This window comes from Protomyctophum bolini, assembly GCF_963924005.1.
Source record: "Protomyctophum bolini genome assembly, chromosome: 19".
Taxonomy (NCBI): Eukaryota; Metazoa; Chordata; class Actinopteri; order Myctophiformes; family Myctophidae; genus Protomyctophum; species Protomyctophum bolini.
In genome coordinates, this window is record NC_137880.1 from 1,228,355 (window position 1) to 1,238,228 (window position 9,874).

Here is a 9,874-nt window from a genome sequence, read left to right on the forward strand (position 1 = left end):
GAGTATGAAGCAGGACAGAGCCAGCAGTGCTCAACCCATGACCAGTGTACACTTTCGGGCACAGTCACAAATGATGCAGTCACAAACGATGCAGTCGCAAGTACCCCCTCAAGTATCACAAGGAGTTAATCACAGTTTCAATCAGGGCACCAGAGGTGATGGCATAATAGAAGTCCTGCAGAAACAGAATGCAATAACAGAGTTGCTTGTTAGACAACAGAAGCAATCCCAGTTACCAATCAAAGATATTCCTGTGTTCAAGGGCGATGCATTGCAAATCTTTCATCAGAGCGTTCGAGCACTCAGTAGAACAAAAGGCTGACACTGATCAAGACAAGTTGTACTTCTTGGAACAATTCACAGCTGGTGAACCCCAAGAGTTAGTTCGCAGCTGTGCTCACATGCCGTCGAGGAAAGGTTACCAAGTAGCGAAGCAACTTCTCCATAAGCACTATGGGGATGAACTAAGGATCGCCAGTGCGTACATTGATAAAGCCCTCAAATGGCCGACGATCAAGTCCGACGATGGAAAGGCTTTAAGTGCCTATGCAATGTTTTTAATTGGATGTCACAACACTATGGAAGACATAGACTATTTGGAAGAGATGGACAACCCAACCAACCTGCGAACGGTGGTGTCTAAACTGCCATACAGAATGAAAGAACGCTGGCGTGATGTAGCCTACGATGTCAAAGAGCGGCAGGGCAGAAGAGCGAGGTTTGCGGATTTGGTCAGATACATTGACCGGCAAGCTAAAGTAGCTACAGATCCCCTCTTTGGTAATATACCAGACAGCCGCCCAGTCACGGCTGGACAGAATGATCAAAGAGAAAGACCTCCTGTGAAGAGAGAATTTCGTGGAAGTAGTTTCGCAACCAACGTTTCAGATGACAATGAGCAGCCTCAAGGAAGCCAGAAAGAACAAGCAAAACAGTGAATGCTTTTGAGAAGCCGTGTTTGTACTGCCAGGAAGGTCACACACTAGCTTCATGCAACAAGATCAAGAAGCAGCCACACAGAGAACGTGTGGAGTTCTTGAAGTCAAAGGGCTTATGTTTTGGGTGCTTAACTTATGGACATATGTTCAAATTCTGCAAGAAAAGAGCAGAGTATATCGAATGCAAATTAAAGCATCCAGACATTCTACACACAGAAAGAGAAGTTTCGGTCTCACGTGAAGCTTCGCCTGAAAAGAATGACGGTGCACAGGGAAGTGAAGTTTGTGCACAAGTTTCTGTCACACAAGAATCCTGTAACGTCACAGGGGCCGGAGAACTTGAATGTGTCCTGTCAATAGTACCGGTGAAGGTCAAGTCAAGAAAGAGTGACAAGTATGTGGAAACGTACGCGTTCATTGATCCGGGAAGCACCGGAACGTTCTGCACAGAAGCTCTGCAAAAGAAACTGAACGTAAAGGGGAAGCCAACCCAAGTACTTCTCAGCACCATGGGCCAAGACACGCCTGAAGAACAGAAACTCCTGAGCAGTTTTGTGATATTAGATCTTGAAATATGTGGGCTAGAAGAGAACGAGTATATTGAGCTTCCGAAGGTGTACACCCACAGCTACATACATGTTCACCCTGAAAACATACCGAGGCAATCTGATATCCAGAAGTGGCCGTATCTCAGCAAAGTACGCCTGCCAGAATTAGAAGCAGACGTTGGCCTACTCATTGGAGCGAATTGTCCACAAGCAATGGAGCCATGGCACGTTATCAATGGTCAAAAGGGAGGACCATATGCTGTGAAGACTGCCATCGGCTGGGTCGTGAATGGACCTTTAAGGAAGGAACCGAGTGACAGAGGGAAAAAACCTCATTATTCACTGAACAGAATCTCTGTGATGGAGATTGAGAAGCTGCAGGTCCAAGAGTGTACTGTTGATTTACCAGAACGCAGCTACGACAAACGAGAGGCTGTGCACAAAACCACAACCTTTGAGAATTCACATTGCAGCATTGAATTGCCGCTCAAGAACGCAAAGCTCCAAATGCCTACTAGCCACGTGGTGGAGCAGCGTACAGTCAGTTTGCTTAGAAAGCTCAAGAAGAAGTCCCACAGCAACGGCTTCAAGAACACCATTAATGGCAAAGGCTGCGCCGTTCAAGTTCCAGCCGATCAACCAAGTCGTTTTGACTGCACCATGGTCTACATACCGCAACAATGGGTACGAGTGGTCTTCGACTGCACAGACTCGTTTCAACCTGCTCAAATGAAAGAAACCCTTCAAGATGATCCCGAGATCAAAGTCAAAGATAACATGGAGCCAAGTAACGAACTGATCGAGTACTACTCAGACTGGCACAAGCTCGCTTGGATTCTAAGGCTGAAGAAAACTTTGCAGCATCTGAAAGAGAAAAGTTACCACAAACAATCAGGGCGCAAAGATCATCAGTGACATTTAAAAAGACTCTGCCAAGTAAAGGACGAAGATAATCCAAGACCTATAGACTCTGCTCTCTGTTGCAAGAAGCCAGGCCATAAGTAAAGACGAAGAGGAAAGCAAAATGAAGATTTGATTAAAAAGTACATGTTTAAGTTTTGATTGTTTATGGACATGAACAGTAATTTGGCTCTGAATATATAAGTATGATAATTGCTTAGCCCTCCTGCCTAACGAATTAGGAGCCGGGTAATGTAGGTGCCAATTGTTAAAAAAAAGGTTAAAAAGCTATGCTGGTTATTTGATTGCATCTCATGAGTGTCATGTGTGTGTTTACAAAGGTCTAGCTGACCTGATCTGAGTGTGACCTAATTTCCCTTTGATTTGATGGGAGCCAATAATGTCCTTTGATGTTATTGGGAGCTAATTTGGACCCGTTTGAGGCACCTGTGTCACAGTCTTGTAGTCAGTTGGAGTCAGACACAGAAGGAAGCAACACAGTTTTTTGACCATACATTGGACTCTGTAATTTTTGGTGTTTTTTCCCAGTAAAACCTTTTGATGAAAAGTTATTTTTGTCCTGTCGTTTGCGTACAACTACTGTTTTGTGTTTTTGTGAGGTCTACTCCACCAAGTGGTACATTTTGAAAGAACATTTAGACGGAGTGCCACTACAGTACATAAACAAAACATATACGGACATAAACATATGGACATAAACAAAACATATGGACATAAACAAAACATGGACATCAAACCAAAACTCTTTGCTGTTGGTCGCTGCGTGCGCCCTGACTTCCTTGCATCTCCAATAGAAAGCTCCATATATGGGCACAAAAGGGGCCAGGTCCACATATACAGTAACAGTGGGACAGACACACAGACATGATCTGCAGGGTCTCAGCTGCGTTCGCTTCCCACGTTTGCGCGTCTTACTGGTAGTGCACACACACCATGGTTGGACCGAATCAGGTAACATATCTGAAGAAAGTGTATATGTTGTACTTGTAGTAGGATTTGGCACCCACAGCTGAGCTATGTATTTTCCAGTAATGTTTCTTATCAAGACGGTGATCAAGGCGGGGCATTTCAGGCTGATGTTGTTTGCACCTATACTTTGAACCCAGACCCTCCCCCAGTTACAGTACAAGTGTTTCCACTAATTTAATGATAAAATAGCCGTATAGACCCGCGTAAAATTGCTCTAAACCCGGACCAAAACCGCACGCGCGCGGAAGACGCGCGTGCAGGGCCACTGCAAAATCGTCCCTTCGTGGGTTGAAAGCTAGGGATACGTCCCTGGTCCCGATCACTTTTGTTTTGCTCCCAATCTGATATACGATTTATTTTGAGACATACCGATACCGATCTTTCCCGATCCGATCTTTATATTTTTATACAACACTCATATATCACAATAGCAAATATCTTAATATCCTGTCTCTAGTGTATAGTCTGTTGTGTTGCCTTTAAATTATTGAAAGGCAAAATGTGACTATACTTTTATTAGAATGACTGTCATTGTGTTTTTTTTTCTTTCTATGAAAGCATGTAATCATATACTGTAGCAAAATAATTGGTATTGGTTAATTAGAGTGATTACAGTCAAGTTAACCCTCTAAGACCCGCATTCATTTCTACTTGCAAAAAATAGATTTCAACCTCACTACTACTTTGTACTACTAGTACTAAGACTAAAAAATATGTTAAAAAAAATTAAAAAAAATAAAGTTTGATGAAAACATTATAATAATTATATAATAATAATAATAATTTACATTTGGGGGATATCTTTCACAATAATGAATAAAACATGTTCTAGACATTCTAATGATCACAAAAAAACATATATTACAATTATTTTACCTACTTTTATTAGGGTAAAGGTCAAAAGTCTTAGGTTCAAAACTCTCTCTCATTCAGAGAGAGTACAGTACAGACACCTATCCCATCATAGCGGGGGTTACATTTCCTTTTGTTGCGAATGCATTACTATGGAAGCCAGGCAGAACATGTCTGTCCGCCCGCCCGCCACCAGAGGCTTTTGTGTGCTTTTTTGTGCTTTTGTGCTTCGCACACGGAAGTGAAACATCCGTGTGAGATCTGCTGCTGCATGGGGCTTAGATATGTAAGATCCTACAAGGACCAAGTGAGTGCTGGTGATCTTTTCAAACTAAATGAAATCCGATTTAACACTTGCATGACTGAAGTAAAAGATGGTATAAGTAGGGCAGAAAATGTTTCAGATGTAAAAATAAAAAAAATCTGAGATGATGGAATGATGATGGTCATGGAACTGAAAGGGGAACCTTCTGAAAGCTTCATGGGCCAAAGATAATCAACTTCAAAATCAAAAACAATAATTGGTCAAAATGACCTCTGTCATGCGAGTGTAGATCTGAATTGTTGCAGTCGTACAATGCAATGTAGTGCACTCGATATTTCATTGTGGTGAAGCTTTGTGTTGGCTGACTTGTGTTGATCATGGAGGACCAGAATCCACAATGATTGTAAATGAATGATCAATAATTCACTCAGATCTTATTATTATATTTCAATCACACAAATTGTTACACATTTACAAACATTAAAGCTGTATATAGGAGCGGCTAGCACCCCTCAATACAAAAATTAAATAAGACAACAGCTGTATTTCACACAACTATTGGAGGTTAGCCAGGCCTTTTTTATGTCAATGTGGCCTTTTTTAACATTGATTTAAAGGAATACAGACATCCCACGCTAGGAAAAAAAATCCTAAAATATATGAACATATATTTCGTATATGCCACATCGACATATTTATTGGATATATTTTTGTTTTTGCTTAAACTGCAAAAAAAAGAAGAAAGATATGATGCTGAATAATAACCCACCTTTTGAATAATAGCGTTTAACAAAAATGAGTGAAAGAGTTGCACCAGGTGAAGAGATGGTCACGTCTGCTATTGGTCATAGGGTGCACCTTCTCCATGTGTGCCTATGTCTGCTATTAAATATCCATATTGGTTTACATAAAAGTCAGACTTTTAAAAACGTATTCTGATGTGATAAGACAGTCGTACATCACACATTAATCACCCACCTCAGTGGAACATTGTCTGTCTGTCTGTCTGTCTGTCTGTCTAAAAACAAAAAACTGCAGAGGCTACTTGATAACCTGATTTGGATGATAGGGACACATGATCTGATGCAGGACAATGTCACTATGACAGAAAAAAAGATGGGTCTGTTGCCACATTCATTCACCCCATAATCTCAGTGGAAATAGGGGGATATGTCAGGATAAGTCAGATTCTAAAACTGGATTTTGGGAAAAAGCCTTATATTTTTACATTTTCTTAGTTAAAACCATTCCATGATTTCCCCATGCCCACACACTTTCTCTCTCTCTCTCTCTCTCTCTCTCTCTCTCTCTCTCTCTCTCTCCCCTCTCTCTCTCTCTCACTCTCTATCTCTGTCTCTCTCTCTCTCTGCCTCCCCCTCTCTCTCTGCCTCCCCCCCCCCTCTCTCTCTCTCTCTCTCTATCTCTCTCTCTCTCTCTCTCTCTCTGCCTCCCCCTCTCTCTCTCCCCCTCTCTGAACAGAACTAACGAGTTGCGATGCAGCCCTTCCCCCTTCACACGCACGTAAAAATGACATTCAATAGGGGACTGTTACGACTCACCGAGTCTAGGACGGTTAAGAAGGCAAGGTGGTAAAATGCCAAAGTTGTTTTATTGCTTATTCAGTGGCGTACAAATGATAGGAACAATATATATAAGTATTCAATATGAATTACGTTCTCTTTTACAAACATAAATGACACACGGAGCAACTAAGGGAAATAATCAAAAGCATACTAAAACTAACCTCTTAAGTTTTAGACACACTAACCTAACAACCGAAAATAAAGTGACAACAGTGCCCTACCATTGCCTACTCTACTCTAATCTAGCAAACTGTACAAAAAGCAGGCTTCCGTGGACAGGTGCTCAGAACATAGAAGTGACACAATAAACTCATCACAGCAACTCTTGCTATACGGGTGGTTGTATTGTGATACTCCGTGCATTCTCTTGCTGCACGGCTCTAGCCGGCTCCACTCTGGAGTGACTGTTTGGACAGCGGCCCGGAGTGAAGGCTTCAGGACGCCTTTATGCCGTCAGGTGGGCGCAGGTGTAGCAGCTGGTTGGAGGAGCGAGATGCGGAGCGGGCGACCAACAGCGGAGCGGCGGCAATGCTCCCCACCAATGGCTGTGCTGACGGACCTACAAGGCTGGGTTAGGCAACGGGGCGCGCACTGTGCGCACCAAGCAGACAAAGACATATATAGGCCTGCGGCCGTAACACCCCCACCCCCAAAATCAAACACAGTTTGAACAACATTTTAGTTCTGGGCACAACCCTCCCAAACGCATAAAATACAGGGTACACCAGAATTAACTTGGTTTACGTTTCCTTAACTTGAACAACATTCAGAGTTAGCCGCAACTATACTCTAGTGAGGAGCACGCCTATCAAGACACCCCCTGCACTCTGTACAACACTCAGAGTTAGCCGCAACTATACTCTAGTGAGGAGCACGCCTATCAAGACGCCCCCTGCACTCTATAGTGAAGTTCTACATAATATTTACCATTCAACCATATATCGCAGTTAGGTTAAGTTATCGGAACAAATCTCATAGCGAGATAATACAACCTGCAAACTGGGCATACTAACGAATCACTTCATGAAAAATAACAAAGAGGGAAGATTGAATAATGACTCTCACAACCAATCTCAAGCTAGAGTAGCTATTCTGTAACAACCACCTCATGAAACTATCCAGTCGTTCCCACGGCAGGTTCCCACGCAAGCGCTGCACGTCTGCCAGAACAGAACCAACCTGAAGTAACATACAAGGTCAGGGACCTATACGAGTAAGTTTGCATTTTTATCTTACACGAATGCATAAAGTTAGATGACACAAAACAAACCATGTTATTCATTTCATAAATATATACTCATAATCCGATTATGTAACACCCCCACACCCAAAATCAAACACTGTTACATTCCCTTCCCATCAGGGATCCTATACTGAGAACATGTCTATCTCCACTGCGGAGCTGTTTTCCATCTCCACTGAGGAGCTGCTTTCTATAACTCCACTGAGGAGCTCTTTGACTTTAGCTTTGAATATATATATGAAACACATCGAACTCACTCAAGTTCAATGAGAGCGAGGCTAGACTCTGCAGCCGCTCTGTATAACGAACCATGTAGGCTATACCGAAAACACCCAGAACTCACTCAAGTTCAATATGAGGCTAGACCCTCAGTCCTCTTAACAATATGTTCAGAATCTGCTTTTCCTTATAGGCTACCACTCGGCATTAAATACTGTTACCACATGCTCAGGCATGCATATCACAATATAGAACGGAGAAAAATAACCACGCAAACTAGTCCCGTTCCACCCTTTGGTGCAATGGCAAGTAGGCCTATTGGCATATTGCAAAACCAGAAGGCAATAAACACATGACTGAATTATAGTACGGAGGGTAAACGGCTGGCCTGGCCAAATACGTTCCCAATTATACGAAGTAATAAGTAGAACGAATTTCGACTGTATACCAAAACATTTGTCCATAATGGCATGAGCACATCCATGCATATACAAAACACCTTCGTAGAATGTTTCCACAAGAACCAAAATAGCCGCGCTATCGGGAAAACTACAGGGAATTGAGTATGTAAAACTCTGACGATCATTTCATAGTGGACCTGAACACATTAAATATTAATCACAAAAACAGGGAACCTTCTAAACCACACGATTGGATACACAATCACTGGACAGTCAAATACATGACAACTGGATGGGAGGGACGGTCATATATGACCACTGAGGGACACATTTCCCATGTCTTCTGCTATCATGCTCTCCCCAGCACACATGACAGAAATGAACAAAAGGGTCACAAACACCCCAAATCATCTCAAAACGAACGAATCCTATAATTAACCGCTCGTAGTATATATATACTGCCGCATATTCAGTCTAACGAGCCGAATACACAAGATTGACTGGTTGTTAACGAAACAAAACACCCACGCATGGAGCTTTGCATTAGCCATACGTTCAAACAAATTCACATTTTGGTCGACAGATTTCTTGACAGAACGAAATCTAAGTCTGTAATCTTTCACTCAAAAAAAACAGGCTATACCAAAAATGCACTTTACTTAAGTTACTATTAACTGAATCATACTGCAGACTTAAAGCCTGTATATCACCAGAGTGTATAGACAAAGAGTATATGACCACATGGCCTCGAATTATGCACCACACAACCTCTTTCAGTGCGCAACAGAAAGGATAATCTATTAATTGATTGCACACACAACCACTGAATTGTGTACTTGGTGTCCCACCCCGGGGCAACAAATATACAAATATACCATCACTGACTTGACTGAATATACAATCACTGAACTCGATTGCACACACTTTGTCCACTTGAGCGCAGAGGAAATTAAGCAAAATAACAATCCACCTCAGACTCGAACCCCAAAGTTAGCATTAAAGCAAGCCTGCTAAGATACATCAAAAATGACTGGAGTAGTAGCTGAAACACCCGCCAACATACCTGAATCTGATGTGGTGTGAGCTCCTCGTTGAGCGTCCATTTCCATTCGTTTCGCACGGCAGTGTTGCCTCAATCTCCAGTCTCTCTACCTGGAGCTATTGCTCAAGCTCAGCTTGTCATTTTTGCAGTTGCACTTTCATCTGTGCACTACAGACTTCTGCGTCCTCCTTGGACCTTGGATCCATCTGGATCGGGTAGTGGATGACCACCCCCATGTACCTGTATACCTGTGGCTGGATCGGTGCCTCGGCACCCTCCTCACTCTGAGCATCGACTCGAGCGCCACCATTCGTCTCGCCTTTGGACATACTCACCACATCGCCATGCAGACAACACCAGCAAGATTTTCTCAACTACCAAACCAGACAAATGAGCGTCTTTAGCATTTCCTTACCTGCCGCCTCAGGAACTGGAATCCTTAATGGAAAGCCATTTCACTTAAATCCTCTTTGCACAAGCACAAATTAAGCCAACGTCGGGCTTTTACGAAATATTTTGAGGTAAACCGGAGCACTCTCTAGTCTACACCAACGTTTCCACAACTGTATGCCACCTGAATAAAAAGGGAACAATATAACCAGGTCCAATTAAGTTTCACGAGCCCCCAATTGTTACGACTCACCGAGTCTAGGACGGTTAAGAAGGCAAGGTGGTAAAATGCCAAAGTTGTTTTATTGCTTATTCAGTGGCGTACAAATGATAGGAACAATAATAAGTATTCAATATGAATTACGTTCTCTTTTACAAACATAAATGACACACGGAGCAACTAAGGGAAATAATCAAAAGCATACTAAAACTAACCTCTTAAGTTTTAGACACACTAACCTAACAACCGAAAATAAAGTGACAACAGTGCCCTACCATTGCCT